The 18,853-nt window shown below is 42.2% G+C and overlaps 1 protein-coding gene across 2 annotated transcripts in view; it reads right to left on the minus strand.

Annotated features, from left to right (window-relative positions):
• KCND2 (potassium voltage-gated channel subfamily D member 2) overlaps nt 1-18,853 on the minus strand; it is a 514,780-nt gene that overhangs the window by 23,136 nt on the left and 472,791 nt on the right. The window lies entirely within an intron of this gene.

Genomic DNA, 18,853 nt, shown 5'->3' on the forward strand with positions numbered 1-18,853 from the left:
TTCCCTCTGATGCTGGGAGCAAATGAGCTTTTGTAAAAAGCCAAATTTGAAATGTTTGGATTCTTTCCTAAAGCAGTCTGCCAGTGCTCTTTAATTCACCTGGATGCACCTGCATAACAGTGCAGCTGTCATTGACAAGCTAGTCTTTCCAGTTTCCCAAATATACATTTTCTAGTTCATGTGCATTTTACTTAACATAATTTTTGATAAATTTGATCAAAAATACTTGACTGTTTTCTAGTGCATTTAGGGTCCAAACCTCAGAGCTCTTGCTGTTCTTTTACTTGAATTTACGGGATCCGGTCAAAAGACTGAATCCCAACACTGATCATATTGCCGGTGCCGGCATCCTGAAAAGGATCACTATGAAGTGCCGGTATCTCGACAGCTGGGATCGGCAGGCTGCTGGGAGTGTGTGTTTTAGATTCAGGCTGCGGGTGGGTGTTAGGGTTTGGCACCACCAAGGAGGGTTAGGCCTGGGGGGAGGGGGGGTGGGTGGAGAATTAGGCTGCAGTAAGGGAGGGTTAGGGGTAAGGGGGTGAATAGTAGCTTGCTTCCCAACCCCTGTTGGAATTCTAAACAGCTGGATTCCACAGTCAGTATTCTGACCACCGGCAGCCCGCCCCGGTATTTCAGCGACAACCTGAATCAATCTATGACTGCATACATGATTTGAATGATGTCACAGTTGTGTATTCTGTATTCATGAAAACTCTATTACTCAGGGTTAGCTCTCTTTTCATTGATTTTGCAGTAAAAGCTTTTTTTTTTTTAAAGAATAAGTCATCATAATATGCTTGTTATTAGGAAATATCCTGTTTCTATGTTGGGCTGTAGCTCTGCATGACCATTTGTACAAGTGCCAAGAAGCAGTGTCACTGTGGCATTTGTATTTGGCACCATGCAGCCGAGAAAGCTGTTGCCTTTGCGCATCCTTCTGCCCAGTCTAGATGAAACTGAGGTCCCATAAAACTTAGCACAAAGGGTCAGAGTAGCATGTGTTGAGCTCAGCACATTATTCTTCTGAGACCTGGTGCTTAGCAGCCCCAAGGGAAAGATCTCCTCAGAAGCTGCTGCTGATTATCACTTGAAAAGATGTATAAAACTGTAATACCAGAGTGACCAGTGTAGTGGTTGGCATTGCTGGCTCACGTTAATGAATTCAATTATTGACCAAGACACTGCTTTTAGAGCGCACTGTATTTTCTCCCATACTTCTGTGGGTTTCCTCTGGGTGCTCTGGTTTCCTCCCACACTACAAAAACATACTGGAAGGCAGTGGCAGATTTTACCTATGGGCTGCAGGACTGTAGCCCTCCCAAGTAAAATCTGCCACTGCAGGGAGTGTTGCAATCTGTGACTGCACTAGTTACACAGTGACTGGCAGTGATGACTTCTATTGGAAGTCCTACCCGCCAGTTATCCCCCAAACAGACAATCCCAATGGAAGGTGTTTCCTCCCTCTGGGACTGCAAGACTGGCTGCGATCCCCTGGGAATGATTGGCGCATGCACAGTCAAGCGGCGGCTTGACTGTGCATGTGTAAACCCCAGCTTCTATGAACTGCAGCCAACACAGTCCATAGAAGCCGGGGGTTTGCGCATGTGCAGTCAAGCCGCCTTTTGACTACGCATATGCGGGTTACCGAACCCGACCGGTGGCAATAGAGGCTTTCCTCCTCTCCCGGGACCTGGCCCATGGCAGCCCTCCTCAAAGGCAGGAGCAGTCGCTGCTGGAAGGTCAAATGGATTATGATTAAAATAAAAATAGATAACCTAGGGATAGATGTATGAATCAGTGAACAGTGGAATGTGGGCCAGTGGAGAAGTTGCCGTGGCAACCAATCAACTACTACCTATAATTATAATTTTACAGAATGCACTTTGTAAATGTTACTTCAAAGTTGATTGGTTGCCATGGGCAACTTCTCCACTCTTTTCACTGCTTCATACATCTACTCCCTAATATGCATGTATGTGGTAGGGGATATAGATTGCTTCACAGGGTCAGGGACTGACTAAATGTTCTCTGTAAAGCTCTGCATAATATGTGTTAACTATATAAATGACTGTTAACCAGATGCGACCATGCCAGGCTGGGATTTCCCTGACATGGTCACATCTGATGCGACCAGTCAAAAGATAATCTTCCAGTAGCTGTCAATCTCAGAGGGACCTCCTAGCCCATCTGCTTCCTGGTGGCCTTCACTTTGCATGCCGTGCAGTTGATCACTGAAATGTTAAAGAAGCAGCCCTGTGTACACCCTAGGAAAATGCAAAACCAGAATGTTGAGCTGGTCTGATTATCGATGGTCTTAAATAATGGTCATCGATGTTTAAATTGATGTTTATAACAATGTTTACTTATCTATCTATCTATCTATCTATCTATCTATCTATCTATCTATCTATCTATCTATCTATCTATCCCTACACAATCACTAGACCCCTTCTTATGGAAAATTGACACTTGCAAGTTGACGAGATCACTTAAATTAAAAGAACATTTTGCCAAACAGACATCATCTACTATGGATTGTAATATGGGTGGACTACCTCCTCAGGTGAGGAAATTTACTAAATCAACTTTTGAACCTAGCTCTGTGAATCCTTCTATTAGGACGTTTGGCAGATTATTAGAGTCATTACCAAGAGATCCGATCAGCACTGTACATTCTAATTTGTCTAGAGTTGAATATGATGCATTGAAGAATCTGAGTAAACATAAAGACATAATTATTTGCAGTGCTGATAAAGGGGGTGCAATAGTTATTTTGGATACTGATACATATAAATCTGAATGTGACCGGTTGTTATCAGATACTAGTACATATAAGTTGTTAACGGGGGACCCAACACATAAATTTAAAGTGGAATTGGATGAACTGCTGACTCGGGCTGTGAATGAGAATATAATTTCATCAACCCTTTTGGCAGAATACCCGGTTACTCCGGTATTTTATGTGATACCGAAATGACATAAGGACCCTCTCAATCCCCCTGGCAGGCCAATCATTTCCACCAGGGGTTCTTTGAGTGAGCCCTTATCGGTATATTGTGATAGCTTTTTACAACCATGTATCCAACATACGGCCTAGCACCTGATAGATACCTCCTCTCTCTTAAAGAAGTTAGGTGAGTTAGGTAAGATTCCAGGGGATACTATTTTGACATCAATGGATGTCACAAGTCTGTATACCTGCATCCCTCATGGGGCAGGTATTGCAGCGGTCAAGTATTTGATTACTAACAACCCACTATATGCAGGCCCTGAAAGAGGATTTTTTCTATCACTGTTGGAATTCACATTGTCCCACAACTATTTTTTGTATGATAAAAACTTTTACATCCAGTGCACAGGCTGTGCGATGGAATTGGCAGTGGTGCCGGCCTTCGCCAATGCATTTATGTGGGAACTAGAGAGAGAATTATTTTTACAAGACAGTGAAGTACAGTATGTGCTTATTTAACACTGTACCAGAGATACATAGACAACGTGTTATTGTTCTGGAGCGGTGAGGAACAAACACTACTAGACATTTTGAGCAACACAATACATCAGACAGTCTGATTAAATTCACAGTGACTATGGATCGAGAACAGATACATTTCCTGGATGTGTGTTTTTCTATTAAGGATGGTACTACTACCACAAGTCTATATGTGAAACTCGCAGACAGGAATAATTTATTAAAATTTGATAGTTTTCACCCTAGGTCCACTATACAAGGACTGCCATACTCTCAGATCTTGAGGGTATGCTGCATCAACAGTGACGATATAGAAAGAGATCAACAGTTGGACAGGATGGTGGATAAGTTCTTACAAAGGGGCTATCCACTGGTTAATTTGGAAAAATCCAGAATAAAAGCATTAAAACATACACAGGATCAAGCTATTGATGCCTAAGGTTGGGAAACAACAGCAGAAGAAGTTACCATGGGTAACGCAATTCAATTCCAGCAGCCATACCTTGCAAAACAGGTGAGGAAATTATGGCCTATAGTAGCTACAGACAAGGAATTGGGAGAGACTTATGAAAGTAAGTTACTATTTGGGTATTCAAGAAATAGAAGTATTAACAGATTTGTCCAGATTTAATACTGCATTATCAAATTTTTTGAAAGGAAGAATGGATGCTACCGGTGTAGTGGCTGCACTACATGCAGTTACTTAATTCCGAGAGATTCATTCCAACATCCACACATGGGCAAGAATTATCAGATACATTTCCCACTATCATGTAAATCTAAATTCGTGGTTCACTTGCTGACCTACCCGTGTGGGCTTGCATATGTTGGGAAGATGGACTGTGAATTTAAGGTCCGCATGGCCCAGCATAGGTATGCTATAAGAGAAGCTATTAAATTGGGGCACAGTGAACAACCTGTAGCACGGCACTTCCTGCAGGCCAAGCATAGCATTGCCACATTAAGGTACAAACTTATTGAGCAAGTCCCTCAATCGTTTAGAGGAGGGAACAGGTCTAAAAAATTACTACAGGTCGAATCTATGTGGATATTCAAGTTAAACACGCTATATCCTAAAGGGCTCAATGAGACAATAAACTTTAGATGCTTTTTATAATCTATATGAATAATAAGTTGCATAGGGTACCAGTAAAAAAAGTTTGCTTGCAATGTATTATTATAAGACTAGCATGAGCTAGTTATTAAAAATAGTTCTGATATGAAGTAGGAGGTCATTGGTAGTGCAACATATTTTCTTAATTAATATATTTTTGCATTATGTCTTTTTGTTATTTTTCACCACTATTTTGTATAGTAAGCATAGTATTTGTTTTGTATAAAAGTGTCACTGTGTCTATTTAAACTGATACATGTTATACTATTCGTATTGGTTTATACAAATTGTTACATGTCACAGCAAATGGTAGTGTATGGGAAGTTGATGATTGCCATGGTGACTGTTTCAGCCCCAACATGCCGGCTGGTCGGTCCGGGATGGTGTCACTTCCGGTGAGACACGACCGGGATCCCAGCGACGTGATTGGAGGCAGAGTGGAGGTTTCCCGGGTGTACAGGTATTTAAACACTGTTTTATTTGCTATTTGTCATCCCGACGAAGGGGCAGCGACCCCGAAACGTAGAAATTCTGCATTAAAGCATGTTTATGCACTTTAAAAGTCTCCCAGTGCTGCCTATTTTTCGGACTGCATATATATATATATATATATATATATATATATATATAAATCTCCAAATAGACAGCACTCCCAGCAAGTAAACACAAGTGGTGCCTTCCGTTAGGGTCCTGTGCAGGGAACTCCAACAATAGCATACATACGGCGACACTCCAATAAATCACGCTGACACCGGCAAGTGCTTCAACGTTTCGAGGGTTTATTCCCTCGTCATCAGGATAAAATACAGTGTACAAACTTACTTCTTAAATCCCCTCACCACACCGCGGGCGCCTTGCACGCGGTGTGGTGAGGGGATTTAAGAAGTAAGTTTGTACACTGTATTTTATCCTGATAACGAGGGAATAAACCGTCGAAACGTTGAAGCACTTGCCGGTGTCAGCGTGATTTATTGGAGTGCCGCCGTATGTATGCTATATATATATATATATATATATATATATATATATCTCCAAGGGAGTCCTGTACTCACATCCTTGTGTGTTCAACTGAGGGGTGCACCCAGTAGAATCCACACAATCATGGTGGATCCACACATATAGTCGTAGTTCCAGTTTCCTGGGGGGCACTGGGCCTCACTGGAGGCAAAAGATGGACGTCCATTCAGTGTGACTGTGTCACACTGAATGGACGTCCATCTTTTGCCTCCAGTGAGGGTTTATTGACTGATGTGCCCCTGTATGGATAATTGCCCAGGAGTTATGTGTGAAGGCTCATATGCCGATTTGGCCGTCTGTCTTTTCACAGTGTTGTACTGTTGAGTTATTTCATCCTAGTTATGACTTTTTTGCAATATGAAAATATGTATGGCTTGTCTTGATAAAGGCTCTGCCTGTTAAGCCGAAACGTCGACCTAATAAAGCCGATTATGATCTAAGAAAATACGATTGGATTTGATTTGTGAAGGAGAGTGCCCCCCAGGAAACTGGAACTACGACTATATATATATATATATATATAGATAGATACAGCAAATTTGGCGGCACTCACAGACTGAAACAGCAGGCTTAAATGCTTCAACGTTTCGGTTTTAATAACCTTCGTCAGGAATAACAAATATCATACATTACAATCTTATATACATACAGACAGGTAACAAGTGCCAATCACCAACACCAATGAATTAACGAACATCCAGTGACGTCAGCCGGCAGTGTGTTCCCGCCTTCGACATCACACCGGTATCCTAATCAAACTAATTGGATAACTATCACCATGGTGACTGAACAACAGTGTAGCTAGAGAAATCAACCTACATTTCTAATCCAGTACAAAGTGTCAAAGCAATTCAAATGAGATATATAATCATTTCACATTCCCTATACAATATAACCATGAGCTAGATGAAGCTAGAGAAGGATAAACACTCATTCAAGCCAGATGGATAAATCGTATTCAGATTATAGATCCACCTGGCTTCCTTTTGCAATAGTAATTTATCACGACTGCCCCCCCTAATGTCCTCAGGGACCATATCAATCATTTTATACTTAAGGGTTGCCAGATTGTGTCTCATATCTTTAAAATGCTTAGCAACCGGCTGATCTGTTTCTTTACCCTCAAGTGCCATCCTGATTGCACTGCGGTGTTGAGCCATGCGTTCCCGGAATTGGCGTGTCGTTTTCCCTATATAGAATAATCCACACGGGCATCGTATGAAATATACCACATAACGGGAAGTACAAGTCAGAGTATGGTTGATAGCTATTCTCTTGCCAGTGTGGGGATGGGCAAACGTATTGCCTATTTCCATATAGGTGCATGTTGTGCACCCTAAGCATTTACATACACCTGTTTTTTTTTGACAAAAAGTGCTTGGCCACAGGGGGTTTTAATTTAGAGATGTCAGTATGTACAATGAAGTCTTTAATATTTCTGCCGCGTCTATAGCAGGGTAAGATCTGTTTATTTTTAAGCGAGGGTAATTCATCATCACATTGTAGTACAGGCCAGTAACGTTTAGCAACACTGGAAATATTGGGGGTTGCTGTGCTGAAATCATTCACCCATATTACTGAGTTTGCAGTTTTATTAACCCTATGTGTCTCTACCGGACATTTGGGCATAAGCATTGCTCTATGCATAGCATCTACAAGTAGTGTGTTTGAATACCCACGTTGTAGAAAACGAAGCTTCATCGCTTCCATCTGTTGTATTTCATCAATAGGATCTGTACAAATCCTATGAACCCTTAAGAATTGTAAATAGGGCAGTCCTCGTTTTAGGGACGGCGGGTGGAAGCTGGAGGAAGCCAAAAGGCTATTGCAATCAGTCGGTTTATTGTATAATGATGTTATTAACCCCTCACTAGTATGCTTCACTAACACGTCCAAGAAATGTATACTGTCAGCTTGAATGTCGTAGGTAAATTTAATATTCGCATCTCTAGTGTTAACACATTCCATCATATCAATAAATTGTGTCTTTGTGCCCTGCCAGATCATAAACATATCGTCTATGTATCTGGTGAAGAAACAAATGTTCTTGGCAAACTGTTGATCACCAAGGAACAAATTGTCCTCCACCCCGAACATAAATGAATTGGCATACGCCGGAGCGACCGGCGTCCCCATAGCGCAGCCAAGCAATTGTTTAAAAAATTTGCCATCAAAAAGAAAATTATTTCTATTGAGCACTAAAGACAATAACTGAACAAAAAAGGACAAATCTGGACCCGTATACAGGGGGTTATTGTACAATAATTCTCTCACAGCATCTATTCCGCGTTGGTGGGGGATATTAGTGTACAGACTAATGACGTCAATAGTACACAACCAAAACTCCTTGGGAAGATTATTTAATGTAGCCAGTTTTCTAAGGAAAGTTGCGGTGTCTTTCAGATAAGTCTTTTGACACTTTACCACAGGTTGCAAGAAAGCATCCAAAAATTGAGACACAGCACTAAAAACAGAATTGGTGGCAGATACTATTGGTCTGCCAGGTGGAAAATATCTATCCTTGTGTAATTTAGGGAGCATATTAAAAATGGGAACCCTCGGGAACTCATTGACAAGTGCTCCTGCAGTGTATGATGTAATTATATGCAAATCCACAGCATTGTTAATAATCACTCTTAATTCATCGTTGTAGCCTTTAGTAGGATCATTGCTTAATAACAAATACACCTTGGTATCAGATAACTGGCGATTGGCCTCAGCTTGATAATCAGCCAGTTAAGTGATTCATAAATAAGCTATATGAACTGGGGGGATATTGTATGTGAAATGGGGGCACAGTGTGTGGGGGGTGTAAGGGGATCAAGCACCAAGATTTATGTTGAGCTCTATTCATAACCCAGTGGAAGACGTGCACATTTAAATAACCTACTAATATAGATGCACTATAAGTATAAAATATTGTGGCAGACAATGAGAACTGGTGGCACTGCATGGTGTACATTGCGAACTGGAATATGATGTGTACATGATATTAGCTGGATGCACTGCTTGGCATACAATGTGAATACAGGGCAAATAAGTGTACCGGGACCCAAGATTTCTGTTGCTGACCTTAATATTAGTGAGCTTCAAGCATAACTAAAGGAGAGTTGTGCACCTCCAAAGTGTTTCGATATAATAACCTCATAATAAATATGCACTATACGTATAAAACAGAAACCTTAGAGGCACAGTTTATCATAATAATAATAATAATAATAATAATAATAATAATAATAAATATAATGCACTTTTTTATTCGACAGATCAGGAGCATAACAGCAAAACACTTTAAAGATCAGCATATTTTGAAAAGCAAAATAGCTAACTAATGCTATCATAGATTTATTAATAATTAAAGATGAGAAGGTTCGGTTCGCAGAGAGCCAAACCCCCCTGAACGTCACGTTCTGAGCCAGAATCCAAGTACGGCTCAGGACTTCCCGCCAGACTCGGAAACCAGAACGAGGCAAAACGTCATCATCCCGCTGTCGGATTCTCGCAGCTTTGGATACCATATAAACAGCCAAGCATTGCCGCCATTTTCACTCTGGACTTGGAGAGTGAGGGAGACAGACCTCTGTCTCTCTGTGGGTGGTGGCGTCGGGTGGGGTCAGCTTGTGCTCTCTATGGGTGCTGTTCTTGTCACAGTGATGTTTGGGGTGCTGTCCTGGCTATCACTGGTGTTTCATGTGCTGTTAGGGGTGCTGCAGCTGTACATGGGTGTTGCTGTCCTGGCTGTAACTGTGTTGTACAGGGGGCAGGAGGACTGTCTTCCTGTATGCAGTGAAAACACATGGGTGCTGGCACTGTCATGTATTCTGTAAAAATGTAGGGGTTCAGTGAAAATGCTATAAAAATTCAGGGGTACTCTTGTTAAATTAAAAGTACACTGGCCCTGTATGCTGTAAAAATACAGGTGTGCTGTTGTTAAAATAAATGTACACTGGTCCTGTATGCTGTAAAAATACAGGTGTGCTGGGAGAATCTGAGGATGAGGACAACATCTTGCATCTGTAGAGCCAGTTTGTGCAAGGAGAGATTAATTGCTTATTTTTTGGTGAGGGCCCAAACAAACCAATCATTTCAGCCATAGTCGTGTGGCAGACGTTCCATCTTGCACGTATTTTCTTTGCCTGCCACATCATTCCAGGGGTACTGCCTTATATGGGGTGCTGCCCCTCTGCCCTATCAGTCCAGGGGTGCTGCTCCTCTGCCGTTTAAGTCCAGGGGTACTATTGCCTGTCTGCTGTGCTGTGTAATTCTCCAGGGGTGCTGTCTATGCTGTATAAGTCTGGGGGTGCGGCCATAAAATTCCAGGGGTTCTGCTGTACTTGACCCTAGGTTTAAATAAAGACTAGAGCAGATATGGAACAAGCTTTAACATCACAAACAGATTTGGGAAAACATAGCCGCAAAGGTGGAAATGGAAATTACAATTTTGACGAAGTGTTTTCCAATGAGACCACATTTGTGGCCAAAGTCAGTGTGACTCAAAAGAGACTGAATCATAATCCAGCACATCTTCCAGAGACGTAAAAGAGAAATTTTCTGTTGGCACATTAGAGAGAGGTTCTTTTCAATTATTTCATGTTAGGGACTCAAAGGAATGGCTCCAATTAGTCAACCTTAAAGCCTGTGTGTTGTTCCTGATTGCGTGCGCCTCTCTGATTTTTAATCACCTTCTTGACACTGTCCTCTTCCTCTTGCCTCTTCTCATAATGTGAAAAGTCATCTAATATGGAGGTGGTATGCTTGTAGCTAGCTATGATTCGGAGAATTTGGCAAACTTTTTCCAGGGAGACCACCTGTCGCTGAAATTATGGGTTTATTAAACTGTGCATGTCCTGTTTAAACAACATATGTTCTCTGAATCATAGCTAGCTATAAACATACCACCTCCTTCTTGATTACTTTTCACAATATGAAAACATGCAAGAGGAAGAGGACAGTGTCAAGAAGGTGACTAAAAATTAAAGAGGCACACACAATCGGGAACAACACACAGGCTTTCACCTCCACTTCTATATTGGTGTGGTACGGAAAGGACAAACTGAAAAACTAAGAGTCAAAGCCTCCAAATTTGTACCCCCTTCTCCATTTTCAGGGATTAATATAATCTGGGATTTAATGCTGGGATGCAAATAAACTGGTGTATACTACAGGATCAAGATTGGAAATTTTCCCCTCCATGGAGTCTGGAGACTTATTTTGCGAAAATCTTGATCAGATATAATTCCACACCAAAGAGGTGACTGTTTTGGTATTTTGCCCAGGCATGACAATGGCCTTTTTCATCCCATGGCCAGCAACTGTCTCCACTGGTGCCGTATTCAAACAAACCACATCACCATCAGAATCCTCACTGTCAACTTCCTCCTCAGCGCCAGCTACACCAATATCCTCCTCATCCTGGTGTACTTCTACAGTGACATCCTCAATCTGAATATCAGCAACTGGACTGGTGGTGCTCCTCCCAGCACTTGCAGAGGGTGTGCAAATGGTGGTAGGAGCCTCCTCTTCCCATACAGTGTTGTGAAGGTCAGGCCTAGACATCTCAACCACGGATAGTGTCAGCACCCCTGTATTTTCACAACACCCCTGTAATTTTACAGTATACAAGACAAGGCCAGTGTACATTTATTTTCACTGCACCCCTGTATTTTACAGCATACAGGGCCAGTGTACATTTATTTTAACAGCAGCACACCTGTATTTTTACAGCATACAGGAACAGTGTACTTTTATTTTAACAGCAGCACCCCTTTATTTTGAGAACATACAGGACCAGTGTAAATTTATTTTAACAGCAGCAACCCTGTATTTTACAGCATACAGGACCAGTTTACGTTTATTTTCACAGTAGCAACCCAGAATTTTTACAGCATACAAGACAGGGCCAGTGTACATTTATTTTCACTGCACCCCTGAATTTTTACAGTCAGCACCCATGTATTGTCACAGCATATAGGAAAACAGTGCCCCTGCCCCTGTACAACACAGTGAAAGCCAGGATAGCAACAACCATGTACAGCTGCAGCACCCCTAACAGCACATGAAACACCAGTGACAGCCAGGACAGCATCCCTAATAGTACAGGGACACCACAGTAACAGGAACAGCACCCCTATAGAGCACACACAGACCCCACCAGACGCCACCATACACAGAGAGAGACAGAGGTCTGTCTCCCTCAATCTCCGAGTCTGGAGTGAAAATGGCAGTGACACATGGCTCCTTTTATGGAATCCAAAACCTGCGATAATCTGACAGAAGGATGATGACATTTTGCCTCGTTCTGGGATCTGAGTCTGGCGGGAAGTCCCGAGCTGGATTCAGATTTTGGCTTGGAACGTGATGTTTGGGGGGATTCGGTTCTCTGAGAACCGAACCCGCTTATCTCTAGTTAAAATATGTTTTTCATAATCATATCATCCTGATATATTACCCCATGCTTATGCCCCGACCCCTCCCCATTCTCTTTCCCCTGCAGGCTGCTGCTGCAGCAGTTTACTTACAGAAGTTATACTGCCTGGGATTATTGTGCAAGTAACTTCTGACAGGTCACACTCACAGGCAGAAGGCTGCTGCTCAAGTCAATGCTGTCTGCAAGCCTGCAACTGACACGGATGAATGTCCTACTTCGAAGAGCAGCACATTGCTCATCCACCTCCTCATCATGGAGCAGCAGTGTGGCACACTGAGCACAGCACAGGCCAGGGGTGGGCACATGGCATGATGTCATCATGTCACATTCGGTGTTCAGATCTGGCACTGCTCGGGCATATTATGTGTATCTGGCACTGTGGGGGTATATTATGTGTATCTGGCACTGTGGGGCATATAATGTGTATCTGGAACTGTTGAGGCATATAATGTGTATCTGGCATTGTGGGGGCATATAATGTGTATCTGGTACTGTGGGGACATATAATGTGTATCTGGCACTGCACTGCTGGGGGACATATTATGTGCATCTGGCACTGCTGGAGGCATATAATGTGTATCTGGCACTGTGGGGGCATATAAAGTGTATCTGGAACTATTGAGGCATATAATGTGTATCTGGCACTGTGGGGGCATATAATGTGTATTTGGCACTGTGGGGGGCATATAATGTGTATCTGGCACTGTGGGGGCATATAATATGTATCTGGCACTGCACTGCTGGGGGCATATATGTATCTGGCACTGCACTTCTGGGGCATATGTGTATCTGACACTGTGGGGGCATATAATATTTATCTGGCACTGTGAGGGCATATAATGTGTATCTGGAATTGTTGAGGCATATAATGTGTATATGGCACTGTGGAGGCATATAATATGTATCTGGCACTGTGGAGGCAATATAATGTGTATCTGGTACTGCACTGCTGGGGGCATGTGTGTATCTGGCACTGCTGGGAACAAATAATATGTATCTGGCACTACTGGGGGTGTATATGTATTTGGCACTACTGGGGGCATATGTGTATCTGGCACTGCACTACTGGGGTCATTATGTGTATCTGACACTATACCGGAGACACTATGCTGGTCATTCCGAGTTGATCACTAGCTGCTTTCATTCGCAGAGCACCGATCAGGCAAAAAAAAGGCACTTCTGCGCATGCATATTGGGCGCAATGCGCACGCGTGACATACTTTCACAACAGCCGATGCAGTTTCACACAAGGTCTAGCGACGCTTTTCAGTCGCACTGCTGGCCGCAGAGTGATTGACAGGAAGTGGGTGTTTCTGGGAGGTGACTGACCGTTTTCAGGGAGTGTGTGGAAAAACGCAGGCATGTCAGATACAAACGCAGGCGTGCCTGGGGTAACGCAGGCGTGGCTGGCCGAACGCAGGGCGTGTTCGTGACGTCAAAACAAAAACGACATAGTCTGTAGTGATCGCAAGCTAGGACTAGGTCTGGAGCTACTCTGAAGCTGCACAAAATTATTTTGTAGCCGCACTGCGATCCTTTAGTTCGCACTTCTGCTAAGCTAAGATACACTCCCAGGGGCGGCGGCTTAGCATTTGCACTGCTGCTAAAAGCAGCTAGTGAGCGAACAACTCGGAATGAGGGCCTATGTGTAAAGTAAACTGCTGTGGGCGTTATGTGTAAGGCTGCTAATTGTGTGTGTAGAGGGTGTGTGAAAATATAGTTATAGTCTTATAATATAAAGTTGCGAGGCCATGCCCACTTAGAAATGTTCTCGCTCAGGGTGCTAGTAGGCCTGGAGCTGGCCCTGAATGCCCAACAGCAGAGGGGCAATCAGTCATCATGCAAGTTCCTTCTATCAGCTCTATTAGCTATCATGCAAGTTCCTTGTATCAGCTGTCACCCATATACCTGCTATCAGCTATCATGCATGCAGAGCCATAGCCAGAACTTTGTGGGCCCCATAGCAACATTTTGAAGGGGCCGCTTTCCCAATGCTTCTATAGAGGCACCTCACCACAGCAATTGTTAATTGTATTCCCCATAATAGTGCCTAGTTCATTTTTTGAAGCATAGTTGTGCCTTAGTTCATGTTATGCACCATAGTAGTGCCCTAGTTTATTTTATGAATCATAGTAGTGCCTTATTTCATGTTATGTCCCATAGTAGAGCCCTAGTTTATTTTATGAACCACAGTAGTGCCTTAGTTCATGTTATGCCCCATAGTAGTGCTCTAGTTTATTTTATGAACCATAGTAGTGTCCTAGTTCACATTATGTCACATTGTAGGGCTACCAGTACACATTTTGCCTCACAGTACCTCCAATTCTCATTGACCTAGTGTCCCCACTTCATATTGTGTTACATTACAGTGCCCCTTCATATTATGCCACACTATAGTGCCTCCACTTCATATTGTGTCCACATTATAATGTCATCAGTTGATTTTATACTACATTACAATGAGCAGGTTCAGAGGCATAAGTAGATAGGAAACGTACGATTTACTGGCAGACGGGATGCCAGCTGTCATGATTCCGACAGTGGGATCCCATCCACCAGAATGCTGGCAGCGGGGCAAGCGCTAGAAAGCCCCTTGCTCGCTCGCTGCGCTCACCACTGCAGGCACGGTGGCTCGCTATGCTCTCCACAGTTTATATTCTCCCTCTATGTATGTCGTGGACACCCACAGAGGGAGAATAGCCTGTGTCATCTGTATTCTGGCGGCGGCATTTAACCGCATGTTGGGATTGCAGCGTTGGTATTGTAATGTAGATCTTTGTAAGGACCCCTTTCACCAATGGTGAAAAATGTATATAATACACGTAAATTTGATAGGGAAGGTGGGCCCCCTCAGCTCGGGCCCCATAGTAACTGCACTATCTGCACCTATGGTAGCTACGCCCTGGCACCCATGTACCAGATATCAGTTACCAGCCATGTACTTGCTATCAGCTACCACCCATGTAGCTGCTATTAGCTGTGGAAGTCACCGATGCTGCTCCCCTTGTGGTGTCATATTTCTAGTCAGCTGGGAGACTAACCATAAAGACTGATACATAAAGCTTCTATACAGTCACAGTAGGAAAGCATTCAGTGTCTGACACTAGCCTTTAAATGGCAGTCTTTTTTTAGTACACTCTTCACGTTCCTTGGCATTAGCTGGAAATGGATTTATAAACTAATTTCAAACTCGTTTAGCTGGAGATACCAGATATACTTCATAATTCAGGAAATTAGTTTGGACAGAGTTATCATCATTATAATACACCAGATTTTCTTTCCTTACAAAAAGAGCTGTAATTAATAGCTGCATTGTATGTTCATTGATTAGTTACTCTATACTCTTTTAGTTACAAATGTGTTCTAAATAAATAAATGTTGCTTTAGTCTACCTTTTACAACAGTACATTTTTTCCCACTATGGACATAGGGAAGTACTCTGTGACTGTATGGGCCGACTTCAATTAGACACAAAATCGCGGTATGTGTGCTCCCGCGATTTGCCTATTCAATTGAAATTTGTGAAAACTGGATTACGGCAAAAATTGTTGCAGGCATTGAAAAGTGAAAAATGGATACATTTGCCTGTAACCCCCAAAAAAGCTAAACTAACATTGGATAACATTCTAAAAGTTTATTATTGGTTATAATAAAAGTATCTCTGGTACTTAAATTGGGTCAAATGGCTGTTATGTGCATTTTTTTGAAAAAATGGGGAAAAAAATGATAGAAAGCATTTTTTTTAGCAAAATAAGTGCTAAAAATTACTTGGGGTACATAAAAATGGGTATAAATATATGTTTGGGTCATTTTAGAGGATTTAAAAAAAAAAAGGGTAAACAGACAGATTACTCCCACCTGCAAGTCTCAAAACACTCTTCACACTCATAAAGCACCCAAATATACCTGTCCCATACAGTGCAAACCAATTTCCATCATTTTGCACTTTTTCACCCCAAAAATTACATGTCATTATTGGCCAATTAAAATAATTAAAAAGACTTCTATGTGCGTAAAAAATCATTCAGGGTGTCCCCCAGTGGTTCTGAACCAAATCCCAACATTTTAAACTTAAAATAGTAATTTTCCCAAAGTTTATCACCTGCTCAGATGTGGTGAATTGAAATATGCAATAAAATTACAGCAAATTCGTATTCGCGGACAATTGTATAGGCGCATTTCACAATTAGCTTTAAATATGTATTTTTTTCATGGCTAATCAAATTCGACACTATGGGGGATATTCAAATGTTTGAAAAGTCGATTGGCTGTCTGTTTTTTCCTGTCTATTGGATAGGAAAAAACAGACACACAACTGACTTTTCAAACAATTGAATCTCCCCCCTTTATCTTATTATACAAACCATCAATTACTCCTCGCCCATCTGCAGGCAGACTGTGTGAACCTGGGAACCTGGCTCCACCCCAGCCCCCTAACTCATGCAGTGAAGGATGGAGCACCAATATTACAGTAGAGGGAGAAGCAGCAGGTCAGACCAGATGCTAAGATAAAAAGAGAGGGGTCACCCGCAGTGCACCAGATATGACAGAAGGAGACAGATATAGGAAACCCAGTAACAATAAATTATTTACATTGTTTAATAAAATCATTACAGATTGTCATTGTGGTGAGGGTGCTGCTGTCTGTAAATGCCCCAAAACTGACTGAGGCTTTGACACTGATAGTGTGTCCTGCAGGAGGCTGGGCAGGCTCAGTACTGCTCCTCGGCAGAGGCGGCAGGAGAAAAGGAAGTACTGATGCTGCACTGCAGCGCGGCATCAGCATCATGACACCAGCACCACTGGGAATGAACCAAGTGACTGGTAATCGGAGGAGGGGCGCATTTAGTGCTGCTGCGGCTGACTGGTTAATTTTTTTAGTTATTTAGTGGACTGGCAGAGCAGGTACTTTAAAAAGTGTTAATAGTGCTGCTAAACCATTTTTTGTCTCCCTGAACCTTGGGGGCCCCTCTGACTCACAAGGCCCGGTACAAGTGTCCCCTTTGTCCCACCCTGTTACTGGGTCTGCACAGACTATTACATAAAGCTCCTAGTCTATTTCTGATTATAAAGGGTCAGGGCATTGACGCACACAAGGGGGGTGTTTCTGAGTACTCAGTAACCCCCATGAAGGTCTAGATTTTTTTTTTCTGAGAAAGCTTTGTCTCTGTCACTGCATGGCCATGAGCCTGCAGCCCACAATTGAAGCCCAACCCTCTTGCATATAATTCTCTGATTTGTGGGTCTATGGGAAGGGGCCATTATGATGCAATTCTATTAGAATTGTATGAGAAAGCTTGCGAGCAGGGCCTTCCTACCTCTATGTCTGATTGTTGATACCTGGTTTGTTCTATCGCTGTTTCCAATTGTAAAGCACAACAAAATATGCTGCACTATATAATAAACTTAATAATAATTTTGGATCTGGCCCTTTCCCATAGAGTCATGAACAGCAGCATTACACTTTGATAGGCAGGGATTAATATGGTTAAGTGCCTGGCCCCACTCCCATCAGTGACCACCTGCTGGTGAAGTAAGTGTCCAAATTCGACACTTTAGCCATAATAACTGCGTGTTCACTGTATGTTCAGTCATAGAAGAAAGTATAACAGATATATATGAAGCCTGAGTGTGGTATTGAAAGTCGACAGTAACTAGGTCGACAATGTCTAGGTCGACCACTATTGGTCAACAGTAACTAGGTCGACAGGGTGTCTAGGTCGACAGGGTCTTTAAGTCGACATGTTCTAGGTCGACAGGTCAAAAGGTCGACATGAGTTTTTAATGTTATTTTGGTGTCGTTTTCTTCGTAGAGTGACCGGGATCCCCAATTAGTGCACCGCGTCCCCTCGCATGGCTCGCTTCGCTCGCCATGCTTCGGGCATGGTGCCTTCGCTCCGCTACCGCTTTGCTCGGCACAGATTACCGTTCCAATCGTAGTCCACGTGGATCGTTAAGTATGAAAAGGTTCAAAAAAAGAAAAACATTGTGAAAAACTCATGTCGACCTTTTGACCTGTCGACCTAGAACATGTCGACCTAAAGACCCTGTCGACCTAGACACCCTGTCGACCTAGTTACTGTCGACCAATAGTGGTCGACCTAGACATTGTCAACCTAGTTACTGTCGACTTTCAATCCGGATCCCATGAAGCCTATGGGCCAGATTCAATTACTTTGTAAATTATATAAGTGCCAAAAAACATGTGGTTTTGCTAAAGAACACTTTAACAAACTTTCCCCTAACACTTATCTTGTTATTGTTTCTAATAATATTGTTAATATGTTCACTTTGTTTTGCTTGCCATTTATACAGTAAAAAATGTGAAGTTGGGTCTGGCATGGGTACTTATTAGTTATTAATATAGGTCATATTTAGTAAAAGTGAGAGAAGAAGCATCTTGCCTGATGAGTGTCAAAGAAATTGTGAAAAATTGTGACGTTTCGCCACAAACTCTACACAATTGACTGAACTGATAATGAAGTCACTATAGAAATTAAGCAGAATAAAAGTGACCAATTATTTGATTTCCTTGATAATGTTAATTAAATGTACCCTTAGCCATATTTATGTTCGGCTTGTTTCATTTATACATGTGATAACCTGATTTGTTCATATTGTTTATTTGTACAGATACATTATAGAGTGTCCTTTACTAAATTATTCTGATACTGCTCACACTGGACCTCAATTTAGAGTTAGAGTTAATCTCTTCTCTCCAGTTTTCAATTAGCTCTGTGTATAAATGAATTTTATATAAAGTCAAAATTTACCATACAAATTGGATAGCTTGCAAGAAATATTATAATGGGGTCTACACCAATCA

The sequence above is a fragment of the Pseudophryne corroboree genome, chromosome 6 (genome assembly GCF_028390025.1).
Source record: "Pseudophryne corroboree isolate aPseCor3 chromosome 6, aPseCor3.hap2, whole genome shotgun sequence".
Classification (NCBI taxonomy): Eukaryota; Metazoa; Chordata; class Amphibia; order Anura; family Myobatrachidae; genus Pseudophryne; species Pseudophryne corroboree.